The sequence below is a fragment of the Rhinoderma darwinii genome, chromosome 4, assembly GCF_050947455.1.
Source record: "Rhinoderma darwinii isolate aRhiDar2 chromosome 4, aRhiDar2.hap1, whole genome shotgun sequence".
Taxonomy (NCBI): Eukaryota; Metazoa; Chordata; class Amphibia; order Anura; family Rhinodermatidae; genus Rhinoderma; species Rhinoderma darwinii.
The window spans coordinates 229,224,485-229,236,096 of NC_134690.1; the positions used below are offsets into that span (position 1 = coordinate 229,224,485).

General features: G+C 41.6%; 1 protein-coding gene across 2 annotated transcripts in view; it reads left to right on the top strand.

The window, feature by feature from the left end:
* The window catches only part of FOXO3 (forkhead box O3), a 127,884-nt gene that overhangs the window by 113,208 nt on the left and 3,064 nt on the right, over positions 1-11,612 (top strand). The gene's annotated exons all lie outside the window — the stretch shown is intronic.

Consider the following 11,612-nt stretch of genomic DNA (forward strand, 5'->3'; position numbering starts at 1 on the left):
ACCCCCGAGAAGTGACCCCATTTTAAAAACTACACCCTTAAGGCATTCATCTAGAGGTGTAGTGAGCATTTTGACCACACAGGTACTGTGTAAAAGATAATGCGCAGCAGATGGTGCAGAGTGAGATTTGCAATTTTATATATATATATGCCATGTCAGTGTCCGATATAGTGTGCCCAGCATGCGCCACCGGAGATATACACCCCTTAAATTGTAATGTGGGTTCTCCTGGGTACAGCAATACCCTACATGTGGCTGTTATCAGCTGCCTGGGCATACGGCAGGGCTCAGAAGGGAAAGATGAGGGGGGTAAGCTGGGCGGAGTGCATCAGGGTAAATTTAAAATCAAGGGATGTATGATACATTTTAAAACAATCTTTTATACAGAGCCCTGGTTTTTCGGGACACGTGTTACATTGGTATATTGTGTTCTTCCTTATCCCCCTCTTATAGCAGACTCTGCACCTCTTTTGACTCTTTCCCTTTCCACCGCTTTGGGGAACTTCTCCTGGAAAGAGTTGCCCTGGTACGATGCGTGTGGCCTCGCTTCCAGAAGTACTGGGTGCTTCCCCTTCCTGGTCCCTAAAGATTAGATCTTGAAATTCCAGGAAAGTTCCCCTCTGGCCTGCACATCGACGTAGCACGTACGCATTGTACAAAGCCATCTGTATGATGTGCCCGGCCAGCTCCTTATACCACACCGCATGGCGCTGTAGGGCTTCAGGATTTGATCTGACAAGTCCACCCCTCCCATGTACCTATTGTAGTCCAGGATGCAGTCTGGTTTGGGGGTGGCCTTTCCTTCATATATCCTAAATCTGTAGGTATACCCTGATGCACTCTCGCACAGCTCATACATCTTCACGCCATACCTTGCCCTCTTACCCGGCAGGTACTGGCGGAATTGAACCCTCCCTTTAAAATGTACCAGGGACTCCTCAATAGAAATACACTTCTCGGGGGTGTATGCTTGGGAAAACCAGGCACTGAAACGGTCTAATAGGGGTCTCCGTTTATACAAACGGTCAAAACTGGGGTCATCTCGGGGTGGGCATGGCTCATTATCAGTATAATGTAAGAAGCGAAGTATTGCCTCATTTATTTATTTTTTTAGGTTCCAGTTCAGTTCTGAAGTTGCTTTGAGGGGCCCATATATTAGAAACCCCTATCAAACACCCCATTTTAGAAACTAGACCCCTCAAAGTATTCACAACAGCATTTAGAAAGTTTATGAACCCTTTAGGTGTTTCACAGAAATTTAGAGCAAAGTAGAGGTGAAATTTACTTTTTTTTTTTTGTCAGAAAATCCTCTTTATTCCATTTTTTTTATAACACAAAAGGATTTATCACAGAAACGCAACTTAATACGTATTGCCCAGATTCTGTAGTTTTGAGAAATATCCCACATGTGGCCCTAGTGCGGTAATGGACTGAAGGAGCGGCCTCAGAAGCAAAGGAGCACCTAGTGGATTTTGAGGCCTCTTTTTTATTAGGCACCATGTCCGGTTTGAAGAGGTCTTGTGGTGCCAAAACATTGGAAACCCCCCAAAAGTGACCCCAATTTGGAAACTATACCCCTTGAGGAATGCATTGTAGTTTTCTTGGGGTGCGTGCGGCTTTTTGATCAGTTTTTATTCTATTTTTAGGTGGCGTGGTGACTAAAAAACAGCAATTCTACTATTGTTTTTTTATTCTATTTTTTTTACAGCGTTCACCGTGCGCTATAAATGACATATTCACTTTATTCTGCGGGGCGATACGATTACGGCGATACCAGATGTTTATAGTTTTTTTTATGTCTTATGGCGTTTGCACAATAAAATACGTTTTGTAAAAAATCATTCACTTTTTGTGTTACCTTATTCTAAGAGCCAGAACGTTTTTATTTTTCAATCAATAAAGCCGTGCGAGGACTTATTTTTTGCGTAACGAACTGTAGTTTCGATCAGGACCATTTTTCGGTACATGCGACTTTTTGATCTCTTTTTATTCCATTTTTTGGGAGGTGAAGTGACCAAACAATTGTGATTCTGGTACGGTATATTATTATTTTCTTTTACGGCGTTCACCGTGCGGGATAAATAACAAAATAATTTTGTAGTTCAGGCCGTTACGGACGCGCCGATACCAATTATGTATAGTTTATTTGTTTGTTTATATATTTTTATTAATAATAAATGACTGATAAGGGAAAAAGGGGGATTTTTACTTTTAATACTTTTAAAACTTTTATTTTCTTATTTTTACACAACTTTTTTTGACTTTTTTTTTACTTTATTACTTTGTCCCACTAGGGGACTTGAGGGCAGGAGGCTCTGATCGCTATTCTAATACACTGCACTACATGCGTAGTGCAGTGTATTAGAACTGTCAGCTACTCACTGACAGCAAGCATAGTGGGTCCTGACGTTGTCAGGACCCACTAGGCTTCCGTCTATGGCATAGCCGGACGCCATTGTTTGGTGTCCGGTTGCCATAGTCACCATCGCCGGCCGCTATCGTGTAGCAGGCCGGCGATGGCGGATTAACCCCTAAGAAGCCGCGATCGCTATTGAACGCGGCTTCTGAGGGGTTAATCGGCGGGGGAGCTCCGCGATCGGTCCCGGCACATTGAGCAGTGATAGTCTGCTGTCGGAAACAGCAGCTATCACAGCTCATGAACGCGCCCCGCGCGAACGGCGCCGTGTTTACTCCATGACATACTATTATGTCATGGAGCGCGAACGATGCACTTACCATGACATAATAGTATGTCCTGGAGCGTTAAGGGGTTAAAGCTGAAATCCTGATGTAACGGCCAGGACCAGAGCTAGCCTCCGATCCGGCTGATTAACCCCTTAGATCGCACCTGATGGTTTCCATGGCAACGATTGCCAACCGCGTTGTTGCCTATTGTTGCTATGGCAACCTGAGGCCTAACAATACCTAGTATGGAAGCCTATTAGACCCCGCCCGCAGGCAAAGCCTAAGGCTGGGTTCACACGACTTTTATGCCTCGTTTTACGTCTGAAAATAGGGCTACAATACGTCGGCAAACATCTGCCCATTCATTTGAATGGGTTTGCCGACGACAACCTGTCATTTACGCGTCGTCGTTTGACAGCTGTCAAACGACGACGCGTAAAAATACAGCCTCGTCAAAAGAAGTGCAGGATACTTCTTTCAGACGTAATTTGAGCCGTTCTTCATTGAACTCAATGAAGCACAGCTCAAAATTTACGGCTGTCAGAGAAGCCTCGCAAAATGTGAGGAGGAGCATTTACGTCTGAAACGAGGCAGCTGTTTTCTCCTGGAAACAGTCTGTCATTTCAGCCGTAAAAGCCCCTCACCGTGTGCACATACCCTAATAGGCTTGCTGTCAACAAATAACTGACATCTAAAACCATGCACTATGTAAGTAGTGCAGTGTATTAGAATAGCGATCAGGGCATCATGCCTTCAAGTCCCATAGTGGGACAAAAAAAAAAAAGTTAAAAGAAAGTTGATAAAAATTTCAAAAAGTAAAAAAACAAACCCTGCCTTTTTTCCCATAATAAGCCTTTTATTATGGGAAAAAACTGAAAACATTACAAAAAGTACACATTTGGTATCGCCGCATCAGTAACGACCCAAACAATAACACGTCTCCCCCCTCCTGCGCGGTGAACATTGAAAAAAATAAAACCAAAAACAATTCCAGAATCGCTGTTTTTTTTGGTCACCACCCCTCCCAAAACAGAATAAAAAGTGATCAAAATGTTGCACGTACCCCAAAATTGTGCCAATAAAAACTACAACCCGTCCCGTAAATACCAAGCCCTCCCACAGCTTTTTGGACGTAAAAATAAAAAATGTATGGCTCTCAGAATGTGGTGATACAAAAAATAAATTATATAAAAAAGAAAGTGATTTTATTGTGCAAACGCTGTAAAATTAAAAAAAAACTATATGCATATGGTATCGCCGTAATCGTATCGACCCACAGAAAACAGTGAATGCCATTTATTGCGAACGGTGAATGGCGTAAAAAAAACAAACACTGTCAGGATTGCTCGTTTTTGGTCACCTCGCTTGGCAAAAAAATTTAATAAAAAGTGATCAAAAAAATCGCATGTACCCCAAAATGGTACCATTGAAAACTACAGATTGTCCCGCAAAAAATAAACCCTCACACAGCTCCAGTGGAGAAAAAACAAAGTTCTGGCTCTCAGAATATAGCGATGCAAAATGTGCAGTGTTCCAAATGCGTATAAGATTGGGCACCATTTATCAGTTCGACACCGGGCACACATCTGCGGATTATTATCTATTTACCCCATTATTATACCCTCTTATTATACCCTGATGTACTTCGCACAGATTACATATGCCCCCTCATTGGGGTTTTGCTGGCATTTCAGTTTACAAACAAAACTACCGAGCAAAATCTGCACGTCGAAAGCCAAATGGCGCTCCCTTCCTTCTAAACCCTACAGTGTGCCCAAACCGCAGTTTACGTCAACATATATGGCATTGCCATACCCGGGAGAACCCGCTTAAGGGTATGTGCACACGGTAGCAGGCTTTTACGGCTGAAAAGACAGCCTGTTTTCAGGAGAAAACAGCTGCCTCGTTTCAGCCGTAATTCCTCCTCCTCGCATTTTGCGAGGCTTCTCTGACAGCCGTAAATTTTGAGCTGTGCTTCATTGAGTTCAATGAAGTACGGCTCAAATTACGTCTGAAAGAAGTGTCCTGCACTTCTTTTGACGAGGCTGTATTTTTACGCGTCGTCGTTTGACAGCTGTCAAACGACGACGCGTAAGTGACAGGTTGTCTGCACAGTACGTCGGCAAACCCATTCAAATGAATGGGCAGATGTTTGCCGACGTATTGTAGCCCTATTTTCAGACGTGAAACGAGGCATAATACGCCTCGTTTACGTCTGAAAATAGGTCGTGTGAACCCAGCCTAACAGTTTGAGATATTTGTATGCAGTGCCACAAACTGGGCACCAAAATGGCATATCAGTGGAAATCGGCGTTCATTTCCAATACATTAAACAAAAACCTGTGGAGTCAAAATGCTCACTAAACTACTTAAAAAATGCCTTGAGAGGTGCAGTTTCCAAAATAGAGGTCACTACTTGGGGATTTGTTTTACTATTTGAACCCAGAGCCCTGCAATTGTGGGCCAATGCTGCGAAAATCACTTTCAGGTTTCTACTGTACTCTGCAAATGTGACATGGCGCCCGTACACCAATCCAGCAAACTCTGCGCTCTAAAGGCCAAATGGTGCTCCTTCTATTATTAGCAGGTTAGGGCCACACAAGGGGTATTGCAATATTCGGGAGAAATTGAGTAACAAATTGTGTGGTGTTTTTTCTCCTATTAACTCTCGTGAAAATAAAAAAATGGGAGCTAAATCTACATATTTTTGGAAAAAAGATAAATTTTTCATTTTCACTGCCTAAAGCCTTATTCACACTGCCGTTGCGCATCTCAAACGTGAAAAACTGCTGTTTTTCACGTCCGAGGAGCATCCATGCTCTGCGCTGCAGGACGCGATGTCACGCATCCCTCAGACTAGAGTCTAGAAATGTCCTATTTTCTCACGGACCCTTCACACGGCCCGTTGAAACACATTGAATTACATAGGTCCGTGTGACAGCCGTTGTTTCAACGGCTATCACATGGACATTTAACACATTCGTGTGAATAAGGTCTAATTCTAATAAAATCTATGAAACACCTGTAGGGTCCAAATGCTCACTACACCCCTAGATGAATGCCCTGAGAGGGGTAGTTTCCAAAATGGAGTCACATATCGGGGCTTTCTACTGTACTGGTACCTCAGGAGCTCTGCAAAAGCAACATGGCGCCTAAAAACCAATCAAGCAAAGTCTGCATGCCAAGTAGCGCTTCTGCCATTCTAAGCCCTGCCGTGTGTGTCCAAACAGCAGTTTATGACCACGTATAAGGTATTGCCGTACAGGGGAGAAATTGCTTTACGAATGTTGGGGTGCTTTTTCTTTTTATTCCTTATGAAAATTCTGTTTTTTTCAGAAAATAAATACATTTTTCATTTTTACAGACTAATTCAAATAAATTTAGCAAAAAAACTGTGGGGTCAAAATGCTAACTATAGCCCTAGATACATTGCTTGAAGAGTATCTTTTCCAAGTGGGGTCACTTGGGGTGTTCCACTATTTTGGCACCACAAGACCTCTTCAAACCTGACATGGTGCCCAAAATATATTCTAAAAAAAAAAGAGCCCCAAAATCCAGTAGGTGCTGCTTTGCTTTTGAGGCCTGTGCTTCAGTCCATTAGGGCACTAGGGCCACACGTGGGATATTTCTAAAAACTGCAGAATCAGGGCAATAAATATTGAGTTGCATTTCTCAGGTAAAACTCTGTGTAACACATTTTTCTGTAACAAATGAATTTCAGCAAAAAAAAATTTATTTGTACATTTCACGTCTACTTTGCCTTAATTCCTGTGAAACGCCTGAAGGGTTAAAACACTTTCTGAATGCTGTTTTGTATACTTTGAAAACTTTAAAAAACATCCCATTTTAAAAACTGCACCCCTCAAACATATGGGCCCCTCAAAGCCACTTCAGAACTGAACTGGCCCCTGAAAAAAAAAACTTTTGAAATTTTCTTGAAAATGTGAGAATTTGCTGCTAAAGTTCTAAGCCTTGTAACGTCTTAGAAAAATAAAAGTACATTCAAAAGACAATGCAAACATAAAGTAGACCTATGGGAAATGTTAACTAGTAACTATTTTGTGTGGCATTACGATCTGTTTTACAAGCATATACATTTAAATTTAGAAAAATCATAACTTTTGTACATTTTCTAAAATGTTGGTGTTTTTCACAAATACTGAATTTATCGACCCAAATTTTTTCACTAACAAAGTTCAATATTTCACGAGACAACAGTCTCTGAATCGCTTGGATAGGTAAAAGAATTCCCAAGTTATTACCACATAAAGTGACACATGTCAGATTTGAAAAAATGGGGCTGGTACTGAAGCCAAAATGAGCTTGGTCCTGAAGGGGTTAATATCCCTCACGCTGGGATCACAAGTTCTAAGGAGAAGCCCCTTCATGTTCAGTGCTTCGGGCTTTCTGCACTGACCGCTCCCTAGTCCCTCCCCACTGCTCTGAGTGACAGCCCTAGTGTCCAATAAAGAGACTGCTAGAGCTTTCACTCAGTGCAGAGACATTAACATGAACCTGGATTTCTCGGTCATGCAACCTCTATATAGCACAGTCAGCAGTTTTGAGGGGTCAAAACTGCTGACAGATTCCCTTTTAAGTGGTGCCATTAAAAAATACAATTTGCGCAGTTTTTACCGGAGTAAAGAAAATAGGCAGTCCCAACAGCAAGCACCCAAAACTACAATTCCTGAGCGTGCCCTTCACTTACGTGTTCCAGAAGGCATGTATGGGAGTAAGCTTGGCTGATCATGTGACCTGCGTCATGTTCCATCGTGCTGTGAGTCTATGGATTCGATTAATTAGCATAATAGCAATTTTCATAACTTTTTTTTACAAATTTTGTTAAATGTCACATTTTTGTTTTGAAAAGCTCATGCCAAGACGCAGTTGTTCTGAATTCTATATGCATGATCCATCTGGGCAACTAATCTAAAAGACACACGTTCATCAGCATATGACGGTTTAGTGGGTGCAATTGTGCCAGGGGCACCACTTCAGCTAGTATTTTAATAATTGCTCTACTTTATAGAGAACAGTTCATGACCGATACTATATAAATAAATGGAGTAAAAATGTGTGTTTAATCAGATTCCCTATGTCTAATATTACATTTAGGCCTCATGCCCACTTGAGTTATTTTCGGGTGCTATTGTTTTTTTTAACTCACTGGCACATTCATTTTATGGGGTCATGCACACCTTAGTTTTAACAGAACCGCGTGGCTGTTCAGACAAAAATATGACAGGTCCTACTCCTGTCCGTTTTTGATGGAACAGACTCGCCCATTTTATTTATTCTGTTGAAACAACAGACTGCACGCGGAAGACATTCGTGTATGGTCCGTGTTTCACGGAACCGTCGTTAGCGGCAGTACGACAGGCAACGGAAGTGTGCATGAAGCCTAAGTATCAAGATGAGAATGTTGGGTGTGAGAATTATGCCATCATAGGGGACATTGGCAGATGTCAAATCATATGTGGAAAGCAGATGTGTAGAAAAAATATTCCTAGTATTTTGTAATGATTTAATTCTTTATTTTTTAGCCAAATAGAAGTAAAAGTATATAGAAAATATTTTTGGGGTAAAAACGCATCATGTCTGCAGTGTGTGAACCTGGCCTTACTTATGATTTTATCATAAATTGCTAATATAAGTAGATAGCCACTTTAACCTTGGAATCCAAAAATAGCAAATGACACACCATGTGCAAGACCTTTTTATTGAGTACATATGAAGGCAGGAGTGGGTAAACGGGTTTCATAAACCAACCACAACTATTCGTCAGTAACCCTTTGCTTTCTATACTATTCATAGCTCCTGTTTTGCTAAGCTGAATGGCAAATCTAAAACCACATGTTCATAATGTATATCTACCTTATGCTTTTTATTATAGTTGTCTTGAGTATACAGCCTAGGGCTAGTCACAAGTAACCTTCTTTTGTTCCCTATCAGGAAAAAAAATGTGACCTTGTGATTATCATACAAAACCCACACGTCGGAAATTTTCAAGTCACGATATAGCCCTAGCCTTCAGCTGACTATCAACATGTAGTTGGCTCAGACTAATTTTAGTCAGATTTGGGCCCAAGTCGTGGCCACAGCCAATGTGACTGACCAAAAAAAAGGTGAATTTTTAAACCCGTTTTTAAAAAGGGCACAAGCACTTTGTTATGGGAGACTACTAATGGCAGCATTACTAGGCATGGAAAGGTGTTCCTATAGAGCAATCCTGCGGCATGTATGGAGCAACCATCAAACTCCTCAGGAGATAATAGACTCAATGTAAGATCAGTGGGGATCAACTTCTTGGAACCAGAAGCAATCGAGAACAAAAAATTCAATTCCCTCATGTGGCTGTGCCTGGTACTGCAGTTCGGCTCCCTTTACTTGCAGTTGCAGGGTCAGACACAGACATGGGTAGCACTGTCGTATACTGCAGTGTTATATCTTTGTGTTAAGTTTGTAATATTCTGTCTAGTAATAATAATATCGATTACTTTAACTTCTCTTTTAAATTGGACAAGGAAACCGTTTTTGTTAGGAGTGAGTGTCGAGTGTCTGTCTCGGTGGTTAGCAGCATTGGGGTCGCGGATCCAAATCTGATCTAGTACACTAAATGATACTTTATAGTGTACAAGCTCTTTATGAAACTTCGCATGTAAATGCCTGAGATAGGGAAATTAAATTGTGAGCCCCACTGGGACGTGGCTGAAGTATGGGTAAGGCTCTGTTCACATTTCGGTAAGTGACGCATGCTACTAATATGGCATACAGTCGCATAGTCTCGATGGAAGGCTCTGACCAGATGTGAACAGAACCTAACTTACCCGTCTGCAGAGGTACAATCTACGTATATTAATATGCCGTTATACGTGTGGATTTTACTGCAAAATTGCAGAAAACTGATATGGAAAAGTTTAATTCCATGCGTAAAGCGTACCGAACGTTTCAGAATAAGCGGTCGCGTGTACACGAGGAATAACACTATTTCTGGCCGTTATGACATTTTGTATCCATATTTGTGAGCCAAAGCCAGGAGAGGAACCTACACACAGAAAAAGTGGAATGGAAAGATTTGCACCTCACCCGTGTTTTCGACCCACTCCTGGTTTTGGCTTCCACATATTGAACCAAAATATTGCCGCGAGAAATTGGCCTTCTACTTGATCTCCCTTTATGATCCACATCTGGTTTTGGCTCCACGTGTGAACCCAGCCTAAGGCACAGAATTGACATGCTTTGGATTTGAAAATCTGCAGCATGCCCTCCATTGCATGACTTTTTTTTCCACTACATGTGGATGGAGTTTTGAAAATCCCATCCACCTGTATTTTCTCCGCCCCGCAAATCCGCTACATCTGAACTTGGCCTAAAATATTGCTTTATACTAGTTCCTAGTCTGCCCACACTTAATGCGTTCATTTCCATGGTAGCTGCAAGAATACACAATTATATCTTCTAGATGTCCTCATTTTCTACCTTCTGGAAACATTTCATATTATATCCATTCATTTATTGTTGTATTTGTTATATGCTGACATTGTAGTCGTGTAATCTAGTCGGTAATATGTGCGATTGTCTGACAAACCTCCAATAAGTAACGTTATTAGTGAATTTCTAGAATTGTAAAGAAATGTATCTGCAGTGAGAAGTTGATGCCTTCCCTCCATCTGCTTGACATTGTTTGTAATGATTGGCAGTGCTGGGCATAGTCTGGATTCCTTGTGTTGTACCCTTGGCTGCCACGCTTACTTGGTAATAAGATTCTGCTCATGTAAATCCATAACATGTCGCCTTTTTTATGACTATTTACATTCACGTTTTTTTCTTCATAAGCCTCGGATGTCACTGTTGCTATGCAGATCCACTTTGTGGCTTTTTATGAATACAGAACATTTCTTGTCTGTTTTCTTAACCTATAATTTGCATATATGCCCCGGGCAGCATCATGACTTGTTCTATAATCTTATTAGGTTTCTCCCCTTTAAACTCGTCCTGTTGACACTTTTTTTTCTTAGTAACTTTTTATGCTGCATTTGGCTTGGGGCAGGGCACCTTTTTGTTGATAAAGGAATGCCATGGATTTATTGTTTGGCAGGAACCTAATATTCATTTTTATCTCACTGGTGGCTTAGTTACTTGTGGTTTATCATTATTCTATGCTTAATGAAGTCAATCTGAATGTCTAGATCATATGGGGGGGGGGGGAATCGAACAGCATCCTTAGACAGGAAGTGGATTTGAGACCACCTTAGGCTCCCCATAAACAATGTAGTTAAAGGGGCTTTCCAGACAGTAAAAATTGATGGCCTATCCCAGGACCCCTACCGATCAGCTGTTTTGAAGGGGGTGCAGCACTCGGACGAACTCTGCTTCCTCTTCATTTCTTCTTTCTCAGTGTGAATCTTCGACACACATTTAGCGGCGACTCACAGGTATTGCAGCCCTTTTATCCCATTGAAGTGAATTGGAGAAAATGCTGCAATACCTGTGAATCGCCGCTAAATGTGTGTCGAAGATTCACAGTGAGCAAGTAGAAATTAAGCTGATCGGCAGGGGTCCCGGGAGTCTGACGCTGACCCATCAGCTATTGATGGCCTATCCTCCGGATAGGCCATTCATTTTTACTGGCTGGAAACGCCTTTAATCTGCAGTCCCTCTCCAAAGTTGTGCCCTAATAAAACTGAAGTGGGACTGCAATGGAGCACCATGCCCTTTCATTCTGTTGATTTGGTGGGTGTCCTTTAAGAAAAATATTATTCTAATAGCATTTTCTGTCTGAGACAACCACTGCCCCTCCACTTTAAAGACATTTTTGGACAATCCCTACTTGACAAAAAAACTGATCAGAAATTGTCCCCCTACTGGGACCCCATATGGTCTGCTATAATATGTAGGAAAACCAGTCAGTAAGTGTTACATTTTTT